The sequence below is a fragment of the Marmota marmota genome, unplaced genomic scaffold, assembly GCF_001458135.2.
Source record: "Marmota marmota marmota unplaced genomic scaffold, marMar, whole genome shotgun sequence".
Taxonomy (NCBI): Eukaryota; Metazoa; Chordata; class Mammalia; order Rodentia; family Sciuridae; genus Marmota; species Marmota marmota.
In genome coordinates this window covers 2,085,108-2,110,678 of record NW_026000229.1, presented here as the reverse complement: position 1 = coordinate 2,110,678, position 25,571 = coordinate 2,085,108, and the positions used below count along the sequence as shown (strand labels likewise).

Genomic DNA, 25,571 nt, shown 5'->3' with positions numbered 1-25,571 from the left:
TTGACAGAGTGTGGCCTAGCAGAATATATGTTCTCTGTGTTGTAAAATGAGGAACATAGTAATTTCCACTTCTTAAAGGTTTTGTAATGATACAAATTAGGGATTACATGTTAATCCCTAATTCCTGGCTTACATCTATAACTCAATAATGATAATGATAATGATAATAATAATAATAATTATTATTATTGTTTTTACTCAGATTCTTCTCCTTACTCTCCTCTTCTCCCTTCCCTAATCATTTTCCTCTATTCTACAGATCTCCCTTTGATTTTCATGAGATTTCTCTACACTGGGGAATGATTTTGAGCAAGTTATATTGTGTGCATGTATGGATATGTAACAACAAATTCCACCATTATGTACAACTATAATGCACCAATACAAAATATGAAAAATAAAGGGTCTTCTTAAACAACCCAAAACAAAAAAGAAAAAAACCAGCAAAGAGCAGTAGAGAGAATAGCCATTCAAGCCAAATGCTGACTGAAGGCTGAGAGAGCTCAGGTTACAGAGGCAAAGGGCCAGGTTATAAATCACAGAACCCAATAAAGCTATGCTGAGACCATCAGATAATTAAGAAAGGCCTGAAACCACTATGGGATCTAAAATGTATCTCTCAAATGGCCCACCTCAGAGGTCATTCCCATAATCACAGTTTAAAGAATTACCATCATGCCCAGGGAAAGAAGGTTGTGGAGACTGATGGTTAAGGATCTTAACTAGCTTTCATACTTTCCACTAGGTACTGTAGGTAATTCTCAACAAATCCCATAGTTATCTTTTCCATTGGCAGAGGGCATGCTTATTCTGTTTCACCATGTGATACCCTCTGCCATGTCATTGTGCAGCAAGAAGACCCTCACCAGTTACCGGTGCCATGCTTGGTCTTCCCAACATCTATAAGCATGTACCAAATAAATTTGCATCCTTTACATAGTCTCGAGAATTTTGTTATCGCAAAAGAAAACATAGTCTGGAAGTACCCAAGTACTCAATGTAGGAGGAAATACAGAACAAGGAAGCTGAGTCTTGCACAAGCTTTGAGCAGCCAGGGGAGCAAGTAACAGGGAGGCAGCAACTGGGAGCAGGTTATCAAGGGCACTTCCCCAGAAGCTTCAATTCTACAAAGATCTGCAACTGTAGTGAGCTGTGTGATAGCAGCAATCGGAGTCCCACTGAAGTCTGTGTGTCTCCTAAAAGTGCCTCTGTGGATTAATGGCTTCTGCCTTCTAAAGCAATCATGAAAGAGAAGAGAAAGATGAAGCTAATTCAGAGCCTGGGTAGGCTGGAAGAGGCAGAACTTGCATGATGCCCAAAGCCTGTCAAATCTACTTTGCAGAAATAATCAAATCTCTAAATGAATTAAGTTTTCATCCTGTAAAATCTTGTACTAAGTAACTATGGCTGAAGGAAAAGACAAAGCCACGATCTTCCACCAGAGACTGATGGGGCCACGTTACCTGTGCAGTCAGCCCTCCTTGGGATTCAACAACCATAGATCTAAAATATTGTTAAAAAATTGCATTTGTATTGATCCTGTATAAAGTTTTTATTCTTGTCATTTATTCTAAACAATACAACAACCATTCACATTGTATTGGGTAAAGGAAAAGGTGTGTGTGTGTGGGGGGGGGTCTCTGCAAATACCCTGTCATTTTATATGACACAAACACCTGTAGATTTTGGTGTCAGAGCAGGTCCTGGGACCAATTTCCCATAGACACTGAAGAATGATTGTACTTAAGATTGAAAGAAGGAAAATAACGGCAGGGGAGAGGGAGAAGTAACTGGCCTGCAATACCAAAGACACAGATGCCATTTCAGAATCATGTGGAGAAGTGATTTGCAAAAGTGGCTGAGCACTGGCTTCAATGGGAAGAGGCTTGCTATGATCTAAGAAAGTTCTTCCCAAGGAACCACAGGCTAGGAAGAAAAGTGACAATTTGAGACTCAAATGATCCTTTTTATTCCTATCCTTCATGGGCAAACAGCAGCCTAAAAAAACTGCTTTATGCTCTGAAGGAAGCCAATTCTCCAGTGTTCACTTCACAGTGACCAAAGTGGTTAATGGATAAAGAATAGAATGGGAGACAATGGAGTCAGGAAGAAAACAGTACTCAGGAGCTCCATCCCAGGACCAGAATTACTGGCAGTACAAGGACACCCTGGCTTTACCCAGGGACAAAGCCCATTCATTCAATATTTGCCCACTAGAGTTTTAATTGCTACAAACCAGTGTGTTCATTGTGGCATGCTGGCCCTTTTCCATCCTGGTGTACATATTGCATGTGTGGGGAGGAAGAAAGCTTAGCAAGCTAGCTAGCTATTCTTCTTAGAATATTGGTCAATGTACCAAAAGAAGCCATGTCCAGGTTTTATGTCTTCACAGGAACATGTATGTACATGTAGTCATCCTTTAGTGACTGCAGGGGCTTGGTTCCAGAACTCTCACCAATAACAAAATTTGAAGATGCTAAAGTCTCATATAAAATGGAGGTGCAGTATTTGCATGCTATGCACATCCTCCCCTATACTTTCAATCACCTCTAGATTACTTGCAATACCTAATGCAAAATAAGTGCTAGGTGAATAGTTGTTGTACTGTATTATTTAGGGAATAGTGCTAAGAAAAAAAAAAAAGTCTGAACATATTCTTTACAGATACAACCATCATGGGCTTAACTATACAGTACACAAAGAAGATGTGAATTGAATAACTAGTGCTAAAGGGAGACCAAGGATCTATGAAATGGTGGGAGGTGTGGTAGCCTTTGCCCACATATCACTTCATTCACAGAAACTCAGCTTACTGGTCTGCACACTGCAAATTCAAGTTTTTCTTTTTTTGAACTTCTTGGGATTTTTTTTTTTGTTGTTGTTGTTCTTGTTGTTGTTGTTGTTGTTTTGTTTTTCCAAATATATTTGATCTAGAGTTTATTGAACCTATAGATATGGAACCCATAGATACAAAAGCCCAATCATATAATGTAAACTTGACCTTGGGGCTGGGACAGAGTTGGTTTTTGGATTGCCTCCTTCGAAGAAGAGGATGAGGGAGACAGGGCCAAGTATTTACCAATTATGATACAAATCATGGTGGTCATTGGAGCTGTTTAACAAACCATGCATATTCCCATCTGCAGCTATAGGGTAGAATTGCTTCCCATTTGGGGATGAGTGTGGTGACTTCACTTAGGATAAGCTGAAATAAGAGAATAGTAGTGTGTGCCAATTCTGATAGGATTCTTGAAGAACCCATATGGAATTCATTTGCCCCCTTTTCAGGCCCTGCGAGATTATGTGGAGCAGAGCCTCTGCGGATACATGAATGGGCAAGAATTACCCAGAGCTATTTATGAGAGCAGCAATTCCCAGCCTTTACCAACTCATACAGTAGGGAGAGAGAAGACTCCAGGATGTGGGGTTCAAGAAGCATAAGAAGGCCTCTTGAGAAGGCAAGTTATGATTCATGCTAGTCCTTGGTAAGGTGCAGAGTGACCCACATTGACATTTACCAATGGAAGACAGTTCCCAGCAGAGGAAGCAACAAACTCAAAAGCATCCCTGCAGAATAGACTGGATGAGGGAAAAAAAAAAAACCCTTTCCTCCTTGATGCCAGGATTTGAGCTTCATGATGATGATTTATGAGTAAATAATTATATTTGTACAGAGAGCACACTCAGTACTTTGAATAAAATTGAGAATGTGACACTGGACAATATGGCATTAACAGGCACTCATGAGTGTTAATTGCTTTCCTTTAACACTGGTTATTGGATTAAGGAATGAAAGCCATGTTCTCCCAGTGTGTCCAGAGCTCAACAATGGGTTCACTGATGCCAGGGCAGTCAATACTCCCTGTAAATGCTCCATATGATGTGTTATGGAAAGAACCTAAAGTTGTTTAAATCATTTTTTCTATTTGTTTATTTTAGTTTATGTCAGAGAAAATCAGAAATCTAAAAAAATTTTTACTAGAGTTATTTACTAGGTTGGGATTATTTTTTAATTTGCCAAAGAATAAATTTCTGGATGATCCTGTATAATAATGGTCAGATAAATATGAGTAAGGGCCCTCTTGTCTTCTCTTTTTGTCTTCTCGATTTTCCATCCCCATTAATGTACCTTTTCCATCCCCTTTTCTTAAGACAGTTCTTCTAAAGGCAGATTTGAAATTGAATGGCAGGATAGGCTGCATTACATTACCTAAAGTCCCTCCACCAGGCACAGGTGCATTCTTTACTAGGAACTTGAATTATCCAGACACAGACGATAAGTATCCTTTCTTGCAGAGGGTAAATGAGGTTTAAGAGATTAAGTAACTTCCATACATTCTCACAGGTACTGAGCACCAATTGTTCTAACTTTGCAGTCAAAATCTATTTCCTGTGTGTGAACTAGAAGAGGTACAGCAGCTGAAATCCAGGTGTTTGATTTCAGAACATGTGAAACAAAGAACACCTGGGAAAAATCATCCTCTACTTTTACTCTGTTTACAAATTGTATGATGCCCATTTACCTGCCTTAGTTTTAGTTGCCTCATCTGCCAAAAGGGAGCATTGGGGTAGATTGAATGCAAGGACCCTTCCAACTCTGACATTTATGTTTCTATATTCTTGCCCCGTTAGCCTTTCATTGTGGAAACTAATTCTCCATTTCTCTCATTTCTGTATCTCTTGCGAGAAGGACACGAGAGAATGACTTCCTACATTCCATCTTCCACACTTAAGAGGAGGTTTTGCATGTTTGAAGTGTTCAGAAGCTATGTATGAAGCTAAGGCTTATATAGGCAGAAAGTGCTCCCTCCTCCATACTGTTTTCCCATAGCAGAGGAGCACACTATAAATGTCCTGGGAGCAGGAGAAGCGAAATTGCTCTTCTGTATAATGGAATCTTGCCACTACTCCAAGCTAAGAGGGCTCACAACTATTCGACTGTGCTTGGTGTGGATGTTTTATTGTGTCCATATGTGACTAAATGTTGGGGAAACACTTCCCACCCACTAAGAAATATTTTTTCTTTCTCTCATAGATTTTCTTTGTAATGGCATTAATCATCTTTGTTCTGCAGAGGAAAAAAAGAATTGCTTTTACAATATCTGTCTAAAAATAAACAACTTTTTTATATTCATAAATGGCAATGAAATGAAAGTGTCTAAAATACTAATAAATGTAACAGGTGAAAATGTGCAGAATATCACCCCCACCAAACTAAACCATCATGTTGGTAGAGGGCCTATGCTCATTCGTTTTAATAATTCAAGAACTTAATGATTCCTAAATAAGCCATGAATTTCTGCAGCATGTGGAGCATTTTGACAAAACAGAAGAAAAATCATGCTTCTTAATAATACCCATCTTTAACCCCCTAAAAATTCAAAAAGTTTAATTCTTCACACTTTTCTGCCTTTCTTTGCCAAAGAGGAAGCAGAAAAAGTGATAGATTAATAATGGACTAAGTCTTTGAGATCTCTGGTTGCTAGAGACACAAACTTCTGTGGGCAGTAGCCTCTCTACCCTAGTAAGGCTACTTCCCATTAGCATATCACCTCTTATTAGATAGATAAATACATCACTAAAAGATGCCATTGGAGTTGGGACTTGGCTCGGTGGTAGAGCTCCTGCATAGCATGCATGAGGATCTGGGGTCAATCACCAGCACTCAAAACAATATAACTGCTGTCAGTTATTCTTTATAAAATAATAGTCACAGACTATCCACATATGTATGGAGAGACATTCATAGCTAATAAATGTAAAAATGTTTATATCTATCTATTGAGGTATAAAGAAGCATGGTTACCCATGGGTAGAGTGAGAATAGAAATTCCACCCCTTACAAATATCCATGCTAGTTTGGTTCTTTCTCCTATTGTTGTACATTGGCAGAGACTTATGTTAAAAATTATTCCATACATAAAGAACATCAAAAGAGGGAAGGTGGTTATAGAAGCTAAAATTTAATATCTGGTTCATTTGCATAAAGCAAGTTTTACTATTTATTTTGAAAAACAATGCAAATTATTTGCTTTCACTGTATAAAGTTCCCTTTCACATCTATAGATACAGACAGATATATAGAAAAATATAAATAGATATAGATATTAGATATATAGATCTAGATAAATAAAAAAAGAGATAGATGGGTTGGTGCTCATTGGTACAGCATGTGCTTAGCATGCATTAGACCCTGGCTTCAATTCCCAGTAATACACACACATACAGACACACATATAACAGAGGTATATAAATGAAGATATAGGCAGATATTTTAGAACAACAGGCTGGTTCAGACTATATGGATTGCTTGGCCTGGCCTGTAGGGCAACTGCTATGTACCTACTGGCTGCAGACCCCCATACTTCAGCATGAGTACCCATAGAATTGAGGGTTAGATCTTCTGGAATGAATTTCAGAGCCCTCTAGACCACTTCTGACACCCTTACTAAGATGTCAGAAAAGACTCAGGAAAGCCTTGTTTTCCTTCTTGAGAATTAAAGTGTTGACATGTACACTCTCATGCTTTCTACAAGAGGTTTGTGCAAAGAACTTTCCTTCTGAACATAAAATGACTTTCCTAATATAGTTGCTGGATTTCTTCTCAAAATGTTGTCCATCTTTTTTTCCTGGTATATCTTTCTTTCAGATAACATCTTTTCTTATGTCATTGTTTTTCATGAAATACAAGTTCTGGGAAGTTGCGGGAAGCAAAATGTCTATAACAAATGACCTTCACACTTTTTCCATGAGCCAAAAAAAAGAAAAAAGAAAAAAAAAGAACTTGAAAAGTTGCCACCATAAAGAAATTATACATATTTGAAGAGATAGGTGTGTTTAATCTGGTTTAAACATGATGCAATGTATACATGTATGGAAACATCCCATGATACCTACCCCATTGATATGTACAATTGTTATGCTTTTATATATCAAAAATGTCAGAAGAGTAATCTGTGTTGTTAGAAAGTGGATTCCATAATATCAATAAGCTTACTCACACTTTTTATAGATTATATACTTGTAATAAATCTGTATTCCAAATAAATGACACATACACAATTTACTTATTGTTCACAAAATATTAACAATCCCATTGCAAGACAGGGACTAAGAAGTATCATCCACATAGTGGATTTAAAATATTTTGGATTTTTTCTCCCAGCTTTATTGAAGTATAATTGACAAACAAATTGTATCCATTTAGGGTGTAGAACACATTTGACATATGTATACATTGTGAAATGATTGCCACAACCAAGCCAATTAGCAAAACCATCACCTTAAGGTCACCCTGTTTTTAAATTTTGTTTTATTGCTTTTTATTTTATTTTTTTCTTCCTTTTTGGTGGTGAGAACATTTATAATATTGTTAATTATAATCACACCTCTGTAGATTAAGTCTGTAAAACTTATTTATCTTAAAATTGGAGCTTTTCACACTTTTTTTTTAAAGAGAGAGAGAGAGAATTTTTTAATATTTATTTTTTAGTTTTCGGTGGACACAACATCTTTATTTTATTTTTATGTGGTGCTGAGGATTGAACCCAGCGCCCCGCACATGCCAGGCGAGCACACTACCGCTTGAGCCACATCCCCAGCCTGGAACTTTTCACACTGACCAATCTCTCTCCATTTTTTCCACCCTCTTGCTAGCCACCATTCTCTTCTCTGATTCAGACATTTTCTAATGGCTGTGCTCAGCTTTGGCCCCTCACCTTGGACCTTCACACTCTCAGGCAGGAATGAAGAGGTAGGAATAGGCAGGAGGTTTGACCTTAGGTACTATTGTGTCCTAATAGTTGCCATCACAAGATTATAAGCTTTATAGAACATGAAGAGGATACATTACAAATATTTGAAATATCTCACAAAATGATGCAGACTTTGCATATAACTTAGGTACATCCTCTCCTATACTTCATATACCTTGGATTACATATAATACCTAACACAATGTCAGTGCTATGTGAAGAGTTGTTTTGCTGTTTTGTTTTGGTAATGATGATTAGAAAACTTCCTGTACATACAATACAGATGCAATTTTTTTTCCAAATATTTGTCTTGTTTTTGTGATGGGAGGTCTCACTATGTTGCCCAGGCTGGTCTTTAATTCAATGACTCAAATGATTCTTCCAGTTTAGTCTCCTGAGTGAACTATAAGTCAGAGCTACTGCCCCTAGCTCTGTTTGTTATTTTTCTTTTCCTTTTTTGGATCCAAGGATGGTTAAGTCTGCAGATGAAGAATCCATGAATTCAGAAGACTGACTGTAACACTAATTGCGTCATAATCTGACTTGATCTGTAGCATCCCATGGGCATGATCACTGTTGGGATGAATTGTGGTCTCTGACCCATATCAGAAGCTTATTTAGCTGCTGGCACCCAAGCCTCTCTGTCATTCAGAGAATCATACAATGTCTCAAGGCAGGTCTACAGGAATGAGGTGGGACTCAAGGTGTTTTTCTTCCCCTTCCAGGAGAGCACACATGCCACACTAATTCCATGTGGGGTTCCATATTCATGTTAGGTCTCCAGGAGAGACCTGGTTTGAGCATCTTTCAAGAATTGTAAAGTGATGTCCCTTAAGACATATCTTAGAAGTACTTACTATCACCCAAAAGAGAATTGAAAGAACTATAGAAGCTGCTTTATCATGTGCTTTGCATAAGCATGTTTTTTATTGTTATTTGTTTGTTTAGGCCTGGGTATTTTTCCTGTCAGCAACAGTCAAAATCAGGGTTCCATATTTTTTTAAACATAGTGAATATTAAACATATTGAAAGATTATTTTTTGTTCTTGTTGCTTTGGAGATTCAATCCAGGTCCTTGCATGTGCAAAGGATTCACTTTACCAATGAGCTACATGCTCAACATGTATTGTAAGATTTCACAGTGCTAGATTTAAATTGCCTGAGTAAAAAAATGTAGAGAAGTCTTTAGAGTTCTCTTCTGTCCACAGTCTCCAAATCAGGAAAATGAGGCCCTAAATGGAATTGCTTGAGACTTCTCAATCTCATTATTTTTAGCTCAAAACTGCTTGACCTTTTTATGGGAAATTGATTTAAATACATAGTAAATGTTTTGTTTTACAACTGACCCCAGCATGAAAGTGGTCACAATTGTTGATCATTACCAGTTGAAGTTTCTTGCTGAATCACGTTTTTGCTTCAGACTGAAATATTCTTTTTCTAAATATCTACATGGAACAGAGATAGATCCTCAGCCTTGCCTTTTGAGATCTGTATAGAACTTTGTGAGACCTCTCTGTGAAAACAGAGCTTTTCTGAAGGACTTGGCATTTCAGGCTGAGTCTGGTCAACCAATAGGTAAGTGAGAAAAAGTGAAACAGGGGACCTCTGGGGAAAGGCAGTAGCCGATTTCCAGGCTTGCCCCTTCTAAGGCTACTACCAGTAAACATATAAAACACATTAGCTGGAAGTAGTCCTAGAGAAGAGAAATTGTTAACATCATCCACAGATTAGAAAATCAGCCCCCACAGTGGAACTGGAGGCAGTATAAACTCTGAAACACAGTGGGAGGAAGGACACCCTGGGGAGGCCTCAGTGAAGACAGGAGAAGGACCACGATTATGATGTCGGGTTTAGAGGTCAGAAGCACAGAAAGGTCATAGGGGACTTACTAAAAAGAAGAGGAGAGGAAAGGGTGAGGTAAGCAGTTATGAAAATGGAGAAGGGTCCCCAAAGTCTCCAGAGTTTAGAATGCCTGATCTAGAAAATTTAAAAGAAATAAGTCAAGACAGTGTAAACTTTATAAACTCAGGGATTAAGATTAGCAGAAGGGAGTAGGATCTTATGCAAACAGTATTTCTGAAAGTCACAAGAGGGCAGTTCTAAGACTTCATTAACTTGCTCTTGCTAAAATTTTCAGATTCTCCATAAATATTTACAAATGACTATTGATTTGAAAACTGATAAAGAGAATAATATACTAAAATTAACTATTTTATCACATAAGCTAGTAGAGATTAAAAAAAAAACATCACTTCATAAAACACTATTAGTTTGAGTCATGGCCTACATGGAAATCACATGCCATGCTGGATATTCCACCTGCCTAAAATGCACTAGATGCTCATCATTCAGGGGAATATCTCTCACATGAAAAATGTACAACTATTAAAACAGATTTCAATATTGGATTACAATCTTAGACATTTTAAAGCATAAACTGTTCTCATTTACTGTGCACTTACTACTTACCAAATGTTATAAAGTTTGATAAGTATTATTTCTTTAACTGGCCCAACGAACTTGTGCCAATAAATTTTCTATACAAAGATGGTGTCAGTACAGAGATGCACTTTCCTTTCATTTAGGAGGCAGCTGAACCATTTTCACAGTCTTAATTTTTGCCTAAAATAGCATTTAATTAGAAAGCAGAATAAAGGAAAGTAATTTGCAATGATAATAGAAGTATAATATCATTCAAAGTTGTCAAGGTACATTAGACAAACTTTTTTTTTAAATCTCATCATATTTTATGCTTAAGAATGTGAAATACTATATCCACAGAAGTCAGAATGCAGATATTTCCAAAGACATGAAATGAAACAGATGGTACTGTAACTGGAAAAGTGGACACTGAAAAGCAGAATTCAAACTAAATATACACTTTAATGGTGTACATATAGACTTTATGGGAAATTATCACATAAATCTAAGAATATTTTATGTATTTATAAAGCACTAACATTGGTATAATGAATTCATTAGTAAATAAAGATGGTAAATATTAACAAAATTCCTTTAAAGTGCACAATTTCATAGGACAAAAGGATTTCTATACATAGAAACAATGTTGCTTCTGTTCTTTGCCCCAAGAAGAGGAATGCAATTCCGGTTTCCTATTCAAGACTGATATACTTGTGTACTGTCATTACTGTTTACATATCTCTATAATTATATTGTTCTGAAGTGTCTCAGAACATACTAATGTATTTTGTGTCAGGTCTTCCTACTTCAATAGTCACATACACATGAAAAGAAATTTGGGGGAAAAAAAGCCTGCAATGAGTCTTCTAGATCCCTACTTCTATATTCAATTTGTGAATTTAAGCTATTCAGAAGTATTCTGGCTTCTCTGATTGCTAATAGTATTGCATTATTTAATCTGTGACTCATCTAGACACTGTAAAGTAAGCACCTGGCACAATTTCTAAGTAGCTCATTTCCATGCCATGCTAATCTCTATTATTGATTATGCTATTGCATGTAACTTCAACCACTCTATAGTTTACTTTTCTCCTTTAAATTCTCGTTTTGATAAAAGACATTATTAGTTTTAATAAAGTCCAATTTCTCACTCATTCACTTTAGGAAAAAAAAAAATTAAAAATTTGTTATTTTGCCAGAGGCAGTGACAAATGCTTGTAATCCCAGAGGCTTAGGAGGCTAAGCCAGGAGGATCAGAAGTTAGAGGTCAGCCTTACCAGTTTAATGAGACCCTCTGAGACTTAGTGAGACCCCATCTCAAAATAGAAAATAAAAAGAACTGTGGATGTGACTCAGTGGTTAAATGCATCTGGATTCTATCCCCTGTGCCAAAAAAGAATATATACATTTGTGGTAAGAGTACATAACATGAGATCTATCATGTTTAAAAAATATGTTATACACTCTTGTTAACTACAAGGACACTGTTACAGAGTAAATCTCTAGAATTTATCTATCTTGCTAGTTGATAAAACATGCCCATCAATTCCACATTTCCCTCTACCCCAGCCCATGACAACCATCATTTTATTCTCTAACTCTATGATTTGATTATTTAAAATAAGTCATGTAAGTTGAATCATGTTGTATTTGTCTTAAATGATGGGATTATATCACGTAGCATAATGTCATTGAAATTTAACATGTTGTCACATATTTCAGGATTTCCTTATTTTTAAGGCTGAAAAATATTCCATTTATGTATGTACTACATTTTTTTTTTTTTTTATGTACTATCCATGTGGACTTTCACTTCTGTGTTTTGGCCCTTCATGGTGCTGCAATGTACATGGAGTGCTAAGATCACTTTAAGATCCTGATTTCAATTCTTTAGAGAAAACACCCAGAAGTGGAATTGCTGGGCCAGACGGTATTTCTAGTTTCAATTGTTTGAGCAATCTCTGTAGTGTTTTCCACCATGACTGCACCATTTTGCAGTTTCCAAATTCTCCACATCCTCATTGATTCTTGTTCACCTGTTTTCTTGATAGCAGCCATCCTAGCAGGTTTGAGGTCATCTCACAGTGTGGCTTTGTTGTCATTTTCTAGAGGATTAGTAACGCTACATATCTTTCCACAGACTTCCTGGTTATTTGTATCTCTTGTTGGAGAAATGACTTGAAATCTTTGGCCCATTTTTCAGTTGGTCATATAGTTTCTTGCTATTGAATTACAGCAGCTTACTGTACAGTTGGGGAATGAACCCTTTATTTGATGTACAGTTTGTAAACATTTTCTCCTATCCCATAGGCTGCATTTTAAAAATTCCATTTTTCTCTCTCTCTTTGTTGTCAGAGGAATTTTAGTTGTTTTTTTTTTTAATGTTCCTACTTATGTATTTTTGTTTTGTTTCCTGGGCTTTGGTGTCATATTCATGAAATCTTTGCAAGACCAATGTCAAGAGAATATCCCCATGTTCTCTTCTAGAAGTTTTAGAGATTCTGGTCTTATTTTTAAGTCTTAATCCATTTTGAGTTGATATTCCTGGGTAACGTAAGTAAGATAAGATGCAATTTAATTCTTAATTATGTAGATATCTAGTTTTCCCAAAATATTCTCCACACTTGTAGAAGGTTAGTTAACTTGGCATACTTATAGAAGGTCAGTTGACCACACATGCAGAACTGATTTCTGTTCCATTCTAGTAGTCTAACTATGTCTGTCATTATGACAATATCATGCCGTTTTAATCATTGAAACTTTTTAATATGTTTGTAAATCAGAAATTATGATAATTTTTCTTTCTCAAGATTGTGTTGGCTATAAGTTTCTTTCATGGTTCCATATGAATTTTAGTACTGTTTCTATTTCTACCAAAAAAAACAAAAAACAAAACAAAACAAAAACAGTCTATTCTTGTTCTGAAACTATGGAGATCTCCCCATTTTTTTAAAGAGATAGATGAGAGAGAGAGAGAGAGAGAGAGAGAGAGTTTTAATATTTATTTTTTAGTTTTTTTCGGCGGACACAACATCTTTGTTTGTATGTGGTGCTAAGGATCGAACCTGGGCCGCAAGCATGCCAGGTGAGCGCGCTACCGCTTGAGCCACATCCCCAGCCCAATCTCCCATTTTTTAAGGTTCAGAAGTTCTACTGTTTTGTCTTTCATATTTATATCTATAATCCATCCCAACTGCTTTTGTGTAAAGCCGAGAACAAGTACTCATTTTTGTCTCATGTGCAGATTCAATTGCTCCTCCACCACACTGAGAGAAGACTGTGTTTCACAACTGTTCTACAATGCCCTGTCTATCATAAACCATCTGTGCCTGGGCATTGTCCTAGGCTAACGGACTCCACTGACTTATTATTGTACCCCTGAACCAATAACACTATCCTAATTACTGTGGCTTTCTATAAATATTGATACCCAGAGAGCCAGTCTTTTGAGGTTTTTATTTTTATTAAAAAGTATATCAGCCATTTCTGGTCACATGCACATTACATCGATTTTTAGAATAGGCTTGCAAGTTATACACACACACACACACACACACACACATTCTACTGGGACTTTGGCAGGCATTATATTGATTACATTTTATTTTGTGGATAATCATCTAGATTCTACTAGAATCTTCCAAACCATGAATATAGAATATATCAACCTTTATTTATATCTCTTTTAACTTCTTCAGTAATGGTTTGTAGTTAACTATCTTTATGAATCTTTTGTTTATTTTTTTCTTAGTTATTTAATATTTGATGCTATTGAAAATATGGAGTTTTTACTTTAATTTTGTATTATCAAACAGTAACTTTTCTCATTTATGTCCCATATTTGAAATTTGAATTTTAAACACATGTATATATCTGGGTAACTATCAACATAGAACACAAAATGATTCTTTTATTTAATAACATTCCCTCTGTTTTCTTTTGGTAGTCACCTTTTCTCCACTTATAACTCCTGAGAATTGCTGATCAGTTCTCCATCCTCATAATTTTGTGGCCCTTTTTTTTTTTTTTGAGAATGTTACGTAAATGGGATCATATAATATACAACCTTTTGAATCTGGCTTCCTTCCCTTAACATAATGCCTTTGAGATTTGTCCAAGTTTCATGAATTGAAATTCATTACTTTTTATAAATATTATTCCATTGCAGGGATATATCAGAGTTTGTTATCCATTCACCAATTGAAGGACATTGGGTAGTACCCAGTTTTTAGCAATTATGAATAAGCTTATTCTAAATATCAATGTACAAGTTTTTCTAAATATTAATGTACAAGTTTTTATGTGGAAATAAATTTACATTTCTCTAGCATGAATATCCAGAAGTGGACCTTTGGGTCATATTTTAGAACATATTTAAATTTATAAGCAACTGTCTAACTGTTTCCCAGTGTTGTTGTATCATTCTACATTTTAGCGAGCAATTTTTAAAAGTTCCAGTTACATCTTCGACTGTCTCTGCTGTTGTCAGTATTTTTTTAACTCTTCTATAGCTAAAACAATTAAAATTGGTGAGTGCAACATCACTGTTTTACTTTGCATGTCGCTGACAGCTAAGATGTTGAACATCTTTTCATGTGCCTATCTGCCATCTTTATATTCTCTTTGGTGAAGTGTCTGTTCCTGCATTTTACTAAATTTTATGTCTAAGGTATCGATGTAAAGGTTCCTTTTTTCATATGGAAAGATAGAAGAACATGCATATATTTGTACTTACATTTCATATGGAAAGGAAGAAGAATAAGCAAATATTTGAACAAGAATATATTAACCATCTTATTCACCATTTCTGCTTCTTTTCTTTCTTTTCCCCTGTGGAGTCAAGTTAGCATCTGGTGTCAATAATGTTACTCAGATACAATTTTGTGATTTTTTTTCCCACCCATTCTGAATTTTACATTTCTACATGTTATAAGCATAACAATACAATTAATTTCTCTCTCTCTCTCTCTCTCTCTCTCTCTCTCTCTCTCTGTGTGTGTGTGTGTGTGTGTGTGTGTGTGTGTAAGAGAGCGAGAGTGAGGGAGGGAGGGAGAGATAGACATTGGGGATTAAACCCAGGAGAATTTTATCACTGAGCTATACCCTTAGCCCTTTTAAAAATTTTATTTTGGAAGAGTCTCATTAAATTGCCCAGACTGGCCTTGACCTTGTGATCCTCCTGCCTTATCCTGGGATTATAGGTATGTCCCACCATTCCCAACTGCAGTTCCTTTTTAAGTTAAGGGGCGGGGAGAGGGGGGAGAAGAAGAAATATTTCTACACTGTCATATTACATAATTACCTTTACTCATCTATTATTTTTTTTCATGTGGATTCTAATCACTGTATAGAGTCACTTCCTTTTTGCCTGAAGACAGTCCTTTAGTATTTCTTACAAAGCAGGTCTTCAAGATAGGTGCAATGGAGGACAGAGGCTCCTTGTCCACTCAGCCCTTGCTCATAGGTAAGAACTTTACGCCAGGCATGATAGGCCAAGAACACTGGGGACTTATCACCTCTGTCATCGCTCACTCTTAGGATAAAGAGCAAAAAGAGCAAGAAGAGCAAGTCAAGAAGACTAGGGTCTACTGGTCATGGCTCTCCACTGGCTCATAGAGCAGGGAGTCACTCTGGGAGAAGCAGAGGGCCCCAGTAGCCAGGATTCACCCAGGGGAGAGGCAGGCCTATGGGTGAAGATTCTGTTATTGTACCTAAGGGACACCAGAAGCTGTGTCTCCCAGCTGAAACTGTAGACCTAGATTGGATCTAGGGCAAAGGAGGGAACCCTTGTCTTCCTAGCTGTGCCTGCACTGAGTACAATGCCTGAATTGGAGCTTCTGTAAGTTAAAGCAAAGCAGGGTGGAGAAGGGGCTTAAATGTCACAGACTGTTGTGGTTCTTCCTGAGATTTCTTTGAGGAATGACTCTCTAATTGCCCATCTGAATCTTGAAAAGTTCCAGAGACTTTAAAGGAGGGCGGGGGTTGGGGAAGAGATGCAAGTACGTATGTTTATCATTTCCTCCAGCTAAGTGGTTGTTTTGTCAGGGAAAAGGTCTGCTGAACTATTTGCTTCACGCCAGAAGTGCAACTACATTTGTTATTACACAACTGCTCCTTGGTGTTCATGGGAAATTGGGTCCAGGGCCCCGCAGATACCAAAATCAAAAGATGTTCAAGTCCCTTATGCAAAATGGCACAGTATTTGCATATATCCTAGGAATGTGCACCTATATATTTTATCTCTAGATTAGTTATAATACCTAATAAAATGTAAATGCTACATACATAAATGTTTTACTAGGCTGTTTAGTGAACAATTAAAAGAAAAATATTTTTTCCTAATTATCTTTGGAAACTGGGTGACTGAATCTATGGATGCAGAATCTTTGGATATAGTGGGTCATCTGTATTATCTACAAAATAGTGATTGCTTTATTTGCTCCTTCCCAATATTTAGATTCCTCCTTTCAGGAATTGTACACAGTCTGGGCCTGTTTCTATTCCACTTTTCCCTCCTTGTCTGTAAAGTTGCAACCCAAAGTGTGCAGGTTTTACTAGACCTCATCATGAAAGGCCCTGGAATCCAACTTGCCCTATTCCAGGTCCTGGTATGACTAAATTTTCTTCTATATCTCAGCCTGTCAATAGCCTCTTCTAAGATCAATCAGTGCTCCTTAAAGTAGCATGGCCCTAACTGCCCAGATACTCATTGTGATTTTTCCTTATCATCCGTATTTTTGTTCCAAAGACTTCATAGCCATGGTAATAGATCTCTAATCTCAAGCAGAAATTTTATATTTTGTCCTTCCTTTGTGTCTAGTGAGTTCCTTATTCTGGCCTCCCTTGTTCATCATTATCAGAAGCCTAACCCTTGGTTTTGAAATTTTTACAGAAAAAAGAGTTAGGGTCCAACATGGGTCAAAATTTAAAGATAACTAATGTTTTAGACCAATTAAAATGAGGGGAGTAGAAAGGTACAAGGTATCCATATACTAACCCATGCCAATGAGCATGTACATCTAATATTAAGACATGGAAAAGAAGATAAAAATAAGAACATTTAATTTAAAACTTACTCTGCCCCATATATGGGTGAAAACAGATCCAGTGAGGACTTTTGGTAGATCTCTTATCAAGGGCATATTTGCTTTCTAGATTGATTTCTAGATTGATTCTAGAAATTTTTGTTTGTTCCTTTGTTTCACTGTAAATGAAACTTTTTCTCTGCCAGAATTTCCTTAGGATTGGGTGAGGTGATGCCCCAGGATCTGCATTTGTCCTCTTTTAGGATCACACCTAACCAAGTCTTCATCTTTGGACAGCCATTCTGTCCTCATTCTGTTCAAGTGGAGCAAGTTGTAGGCATGTCTTCTCCATTCAGGTGCAACCGCATATTTTCTTCTTACAAACAAGTTGACTGGGATATATGTGTATATAAGGGCTAGAATCATGATTGACAACTTGCGACTCATTTATGAAAGATTTAGCAGGCCAGAGTCAGAAGTGAGGGAGGTAACAGAAGAGAACATGTTAAGTATTTATAGATGTTTATTCTCAAAATGACCTGAGAGGCTTGTTAAATCACAGGCTACAGTGCCCCACCTCCAGAAACTTTCCATTAAGTAGGTCTTAGATGCATCTGAAGAATCTGCATTTTTAACAAGTTTCCAGTTAATGCAGAAAGCTCTTAGGTCCAAGGACAAGCCTTGTGATTAGTTAGGACAATTGAACAGGACATAATATTGGTAGGCAGTTGTTTAAGCAGGAGGGTAAAACAGGCTCCAAAACACAGAGCATAGGGCCCTGGGTTTGATCTGAACCTTCCACTGTCTGGGCATGTGATTTGGTCAAGCCTGTCGTCTGCATTCTATTGGGATGCTCATCCCCAGCATGTTGGCAGGATAGCTCCCTCAAATGTCACCTACTAGAGGGGGCCAACACCAATTCTCTTATTTTGAATTGCAATTCTACCCTCCCACCCTAAATTCTCTTCACTTAGCCTCATTTTATTTTATACCATTTCTCCCTCTCTCTTTCTCCACTCCTTGTGCGTGCGTACACACACACACACACACACACACACACGTGCACTATTTATTTTATGATTTTGCTTTTTATTGTCTATGTTTTCCCTTGAGAATAAAGTTCCACAGACATGGGGTTTCTTGTTTGTTTAGAGCCAGATGTGCTCCACATACTTAAAATAGTAGATGCTCAATAAATATGTACATGGAGAAATACCTTTCAAGACTTCATTTACAAGTTGAACATCATGCATAATCCCTAAATGATATTCATTCTCTTCAGTTTTATCTTCTGATTGCTCTTTGTCCATTTCCACCAACATTTACTCCCTATAAACACGCTCACATTGTTGTATCAAATATATACATATGCACGCACACATATATATATACATTTCTTTTTTATCAGATATTTTGCATGTAATGTGATTCTATTCAGATTTACTCCATGAATTGTAAATCTAATCATTTTACATCCATTCTTTAATGTCTGCTTAAACTATATTTCATATCCATTGACCTTATTTCTTCTTTGATAGAAATAAGGAAATTGCTTCTGGGTTTTGTTGCAAATAAAAGGCAACATTAGTAGCAGTCAGTGATCCCTTAGCTTCTAAAAGTGTCAGTCATTCAAATTCACAGCCTCACCCCTGAACCTTTTGGCATTTTCAGTGAATGCTGTTCTCATGCATCATCTCATAATAATGCTTTAAGAAAGAGGTTGAGGATCAAGGTTTTTTATATATCTATTCCTGCAAAATTATTAATGACTAATCTCAATATTATTAGGTAGAGAAAAGTGTAGTCTCCCTACATCAGATCTCCCTGTTGCTATGGAAATACTCCTGATTTATTTTCCCTTTGTCCCTTTTCTGAAAGCACTTCTGTTTGCTGCTGGGATAGAAATAGTCTGCGTCCTGGTATCCATGGCAACAACTTAAGAAAAGTTGCTTTTCCCATTGTTGCTTCTCTGCTCACCAGGACAGAGTTCTCATTTCAACTAATCGACATGGAAGATTTAGGAAATAATTAGAGTCAGATAACCTGTAGTAACCTTGATATACAAGTGTCTCAATGACATTTTGAAGTGTGGTTTACCTGAGGAGGCACCACCATATCCTCTTTCTCACACACATCTGACTTAGGCAAATGTATTAGACATACAAAGCAGAAAAGCATCAGGCTCTTCTCTATCATAGGCTGGTCCTACATGGCATAGGTACAGATGAATGCACATAACAGTGACTTAGAGAGGACGCTTTTCTAAAAGCAACAACTTTTTATGTGGGATTATGATACTGAGTGGAAGATTAAAAGCAGAATAAAACTTGGCATTCTCAGCTTTCCTTTTGTTTCTGTTCACTTTATCTTAAACTTTGTGACCTGCCCAGTTCTGCATGTAGGAACATTAATCATTTAAGGAATGTTCAGGTAAAGAGTGGTACTTTAATGTTTATTAGCCTAGAGTTTACCTAAACTGCCTTTCCCCATGCAAGACAGAGACAAGATGTATGGGGACCTTTAGAGCATCCTGATTCAGACCCCTTGATGACATTTGTCATCAAGATACCCCATGATGACATTTGTCTCACAGGAGCCAATTATCCTCTTCCAGGATCACACAGTTCTTACAGCATCAAATGCAGATTGTCCTCTCAAGCGATAAGGACTTCTCCAGAGCCACGTTGCAGAATTACAACTGAGAGAATGATCAGCTAGACAATGGGTAGTCCAAAACTGTTCCGTTATGCATCTCTCTAGTCTCCTTCCCCAGTTCTTCCTCTATTTCAACTAAAGTCTACGTCAGCAACCCAGAGACAGGGTTGCGATGCTTGATCTCACTTTGAGTGCCCAGTAGAGCCAAAGTGATTGAAGTTCCTTTCCTGCTTTTCTTTTTTATTTTTTCAGCAGGGGCAGCAGGGGAGGGAGGCAGTAATGGGGTCCACTCATACTTTGAGTATAAACTGTACATGTATGTTTTTCTTCTTCTCTTCTTCTTCTTCCTCTTCTCCCTAACCTCAGGGGAAGCAAGATTAACATTCTTCCAGTCCTAAACTGGGTTTCCCGTTTACTGACCACAAAAATAAAGGAATCCAGACCTGGGAACTGGTGCCCATAGGTCTAAGCAAGGGCTCCCTAGGGCCACCCTTTGGACATCAATCTCATCTATTGTCAGTCACCTGAGTTTTCCTTAATAAGCCTTTTATTCCCCTGGATAAGGAGGATGGCAATTCTTCAACTGTTAGTCTGCTGCTTTCCCCATTTGCTAGCAAATCAATAAAATTTATTTTTCCTTTTTCTCCAAAACTTGTCCTCATTATTTGGATTGGCACCAAGGATAAGGACTAATCTTTCAGTACTGGGACAAGTGGCCAGAACTGGTTTGTTGGAACCCCTGACATCAGGCCTCTGGCCTAGAATTCCAGTAAAATGTTACCAACAGAAGTGAGCTGACTGTTTCAACTCTGCCATAGTCTGTCAAATACTTGTTTGTTCTCCACTTTAAATATCAAGATTCATAACAATCTAAAGTGAATTTGAAATAAATAACATCCTTAAACTGTAACTGATATCTAAAATTACATAGAAAACCATATTTACCCAGGAATCCAAAACCAACAACCATTGATGTATTTCCATGTGTATGAGTGATGTCTAACTTTAGAATAATCATTTATGGGAGGTTTTTTAACATCTTGGAAATTTTTAGAACAAATGGTTTGGCAAGAACTACAGCTTAGCAAAGAATATATGTGTATGTATTTATAAAAATAGACATGAAATGTCCATTTCATATAATATATATATGTAAATAATTCTCTGAATATTATTATTTCTATAATTATGTAAAGTCTTATAAGAAAACAAAGGAAGGTCTCTTTTTTTTAATTTTTTATTGTTGGTTGTTCAAAACATTACATAGTTCTTGATATATCATATTTCACACTTTGATTCAAGTGGGTTATGAACTCCCATTTTACCCCGTATACAAATTGCAGAATCACATCAGTTACACATCCATTGATTTACATATTGCCATACTAGTGTCTGTTGTATTCTGCTGCCTTTCCTATCCTCTACTATCCCCCCTCCCCTCCCCTCCCCTCTTCTCTCTCTACCCCCTCTACTGTCATTCATTTCTCCCCCTTGTATTATTTTTCCCTTTCCCCTCACTTCCTCTTGTATCTACTTTTGTATAACCCTGAGGGTCTCCTTCCATTTCCATGCAATTTCCCTTCTCTCTCCCTTTCCCTCCCACCTCTCATCCCTGTTTAATGTTAATCTTCTTCTCATGCTCTTCGTCCCTACTCTATTCTTAGTTACTCTCCTTATATCAAAGAAGACATTTGGCATTTGTTTCTTAGGGATTGGCTAGCTTCACTTAGCATAATCTGCTCTAATGCCATCCATTTCCCTGCAAATTCTATGATTTTGTCATTTTTTAATGCAGAGTAATACTCCATTGTGTATAAATGCCACATTTTTTTATCCATTCATCTATTGAAGGGCATCTAGGTTGGTTCCACAGTCTTGCTATTGTGAATTGTGCTGCTATGAACATCGATGTAGCAGTGTCCCTGTAGCATGCTCTTTTTAGGTCTTTAGGGAATAGACCTAGAAGGGGAATAGCTGGGTCAAATGGTGGTTCCATTCCCAGCTTTAAGGGAAGGTCTCTTGATAGTGGAACACTTATTTATTTTAGAAGTCAACAATTTCTAAATGTACTTTTTCATTCTTTTTATTTAATTTTTTTTTAGAAAAAAAATTAGAATGGTTTCAGATTTACAGAAAAATTTCAAAGGTACCATGCAATTCTTATGCTATTAATATCTTAGATTAATAAAAAAAATAGATAATAGAAAATTCTCCCAAAATTTTAATTATCAAAGTTGACCTAAGAATAAATCTAAAACACCAGGTCACTATTTTCAACCAAGAAAACTGAAATTGCTGAAAAACATCTCTATGTATGCCTTACCCTAACCCTCACCCAAACTGCAAAAGCTCATGAGCCCAGGTTGTTGAATAAGTGGATGATCTCTCTCTTTCATAAACTGATTCAGAGGATTTAAAAACTCAGGAAGCTATTTAATTGATTTTACAAAGCTTCCTGAAACACTGGCAACAAACAAAACAAAGCAAATACAAAATGGCAATACAATTAAATATTCTTATTGCTGTTGTAGCAAATTGGCATAAATTTTGTAGCTTAAAACAACATTGATCAATAATCTTGCAGTTCCAGCTCTTGAAAGTCTAAATTGGATAGCAGGGCTATTCTCTTCTGGGGGCTCTAGAGAAAAGTCATTCCCTCTTCTCTTCTAGTTCTTAGAGGCCACAGCATTCCTTGGCTTTTATCTCTACATCATTCACTTGCTGTGTCCTTCATGAGATCTGCTGTGACTGACATCCCTGCCTCCCTCTGATAAGGACCTTTGTGATTAGATTAGGCTCACCCAGATTACCCTGGCTAATCTCCCCAACTCAAAATCCTTAATCACATCTGTGCAGTTATTTTTGTTATGTAAAGTAACATATTCAGTTTTGAAGATTAGATTATGGACATCCTGGGGGGTGGGGGTGCATTATTCTGCCATTCACATACAAAGTAGAAAATCCATAAAATTGACAAATCATCTGAACAAATAAATACTAAGCCAGAAATGTAAGGTTGATTCAACATCAGAATAACATTATAAGGGAGAAAAATGGTGAGATGTCTTCATTAGTTGACAAATGTGTTCTTTCATTCATAGCAAATAGTAACACTTACTTATAATGTAATAGGAGTCCACTTCATACTTGCCATGTTTTGTGTATAAACCTTACATGTTTCTCTGTCTTTCCTTCTTTTCTTTTTCTTCCTTCACTCTGTCTCTTCCTCCCTAACTACAGGGAAAGCAAGTTAATATTCTTCCTATCCTACAATAAGTTATCTTGTCCTTCAGTTGTCTGCCACAAGAATGAAGGAATACAGACCTAGGACCTTTGGGCAGTGAGTCTGAGCAAGGGCTTTTTCAAGGCTACCATCTAGATGTCAATTATATCTACTGATAATTACAGTTGAGTCCTAGCTCCTGAATGTCCCATTAAAAGCCTTTTGTCCCCCTCTTTATTGAGGACAGTGGGTTTTTTCCAGACATTGGTCTGTTGTTTTCCTCATTTCCTAGCAAATCAATAAAACTTCTTTCTTCTCTTTTTCTTAAAACCTCATCCTCATTATTTGGATTGGCACTAAGGACAAGAACTAAACTTTCAGTATTAATAATAAAAAAAAACCTTTTAATAACTGAGATTACAGTTGTAAATGAGTAAATGAATTTGGGGTTTATTTCTAAATGATTCCTGATAAATTATTCTCCAAAACAATTTGTCAGTTTTCATTTTCTTCAGGAAAATACAGGAGTTTCTATTTTTATACTTCTTCATTTAAAAACTAAGACTTTTTAGCATTTGTGTTAGTCAGCCTGTCCATCTCTGTGACTAAAAGACAAGTGTATTTGGGTTCACAGTTTCAGAGGTCTCAGTGATAGATGGTTGATTCCACAGCTTTGGGTCCCATGTAAGGCAGAACACCATGGCAGAAGGGTTGGGGGAGGAGAGCAGCTCAGAGCATGTACCAGGAATCAGAGAGAGAGAGCTCTGCTCAACAGGACAAAACATAAATCCCAAAGGCATGCCCCCAGTGGCATACCTCTTCCAGCCACCTGCACCTACCTACAGTTACAGCCTAGTTATTCCATATCAGTGGACTAATGCATAGATTAGGTTAAGGCTCTCATATCCCAATCATTTCAACTCTACACTTGTTTGTATTGTCTTACACATGAGCTTTGGGGGACACTTCATTTCTAAACAACAGCAATATAATAAATGCAAGTCTTATTTCACTATTTATTTTTAAATACTGGTTTAATACTGGTTCAATGAGTTTCTTTCTTTTTCTCTTTCTTTTTGTTTGTTTCTTTTTCTTTCTTTCTTTCTTTTTTGGCAAATAAGTAATTGCTGATTCTATTTCTCTCTTCTCCAAATTTTCTCTACAGATCCTTGGCCCATTTTTCTAGCATACTATTCTTTCATCTCCTTAGTACACTTAAGGGAATACTTCATGCTTTCTAAATAATAATTCTTCATATGTAAACTGTATTTTTCCTGGAAAAATATTCCATAATCCATGAAAATGGGAAATATGGATAAGATTGTTCCCTGTTGGGTAATTTTCAGCCTGAAAATGAAAAGTGAAAACCACCTGATTGGTTACTCAGGCAGAGAACAGAATACTTCATAGCAATAGGATGAGTGGATAAGACCTATATATATGATCCTGGCAGTTTTTTAAAAAACATAAACTTGAATGTAATTAAACATCTCATGGGATGGGGATATAGCTCAGTGGTAGAGCACTCACCCAGCATGCAAAAAACCTTATTCTCGTTCTCTGGCATAGCAAAAACGCAGAACCAAAAAACTTTTATCTTATTTATATACATTTGAAATCACCCTAAGTAATGCTATAGATAATATAATCAGAGCAGAAAAATTATAACAATTGATAGAATACATGCTAAATTCATGGGTATGGCTGGTTCTGGGGAAGTAGAGAGAGGAATTAAGAGATAAGTGATTTCTGTTTTATCTTAAATATTCTATTTCATTTTGTTTTAAAAACTATATTGGGCTGGGGATGTGGCTCAAGCGGCAGCGTGCTCGCCTGGCATGCGTGCGACCTGGGTTTGGTCCTCAACACCACATACAAACAAAGATGTTGTTTGTGTCCACTGAAAACTAAAAATTAAATATTAAAAAAATTCTCTCTCTCTCTCTCACTCTCTTTAAAAAAACTATATTAAATAATAAATATAAATAATTTCACCTCACTAATAGCATTATCAACAACTTGAAGCTATCTGAAAGGATCAATTTAAATTTTTAAAAGATCTCCCAAGAATAAGGCTGAGGTTGTGGCTCAGTGGTAGAGTGCTTGCCTCCTACATGTAAGGCACTGGGTTCGATCCTCAGCACCACATAAAAAATTAAATAAACTTAAAAAAAAAGAAAGATCTCCCAAAAATAAAAGAATTTTTTTTTTATAATTAACAAAACTAAAACCCTAAGTAGATAGTCTTTGATCCTGGATACTGTTACAAATAAACTTACAAAGATGACTATTTTCAGGGATATCCATGAGCTATATTTTTTATAGTAGCAGAAAGTTCTATATAAAAGTTATAGAGACCTAAAACACCAATGGATATATTCATCATTCATGACAAAATTCACAAAGACATAAACATGGGTCTTCTTTAGTATTCTGTCACATTATTTAACATTCCATTTTCCTATTGTCTATTTCATAGATTAACTTTCCACC

At 36.6% G+C, this 25,571-nt stretch overlaps 1 protein-coding gene across 1 annotated transcript in view; it reads right to left on the bottom strand.

Annotated features, from left to right (window-relative positions):
* Positions 1-25,571, bottom strand: part of Gabrg3 (gamma-aminobutyric acid type A receptor subunit gamma3) — a 598,523-nt gene that overhangs the window by 267,266 nt on the left and 305,686 nt on the right. The gene's annotated exons all lie outside the window — the stretch shown is intronic.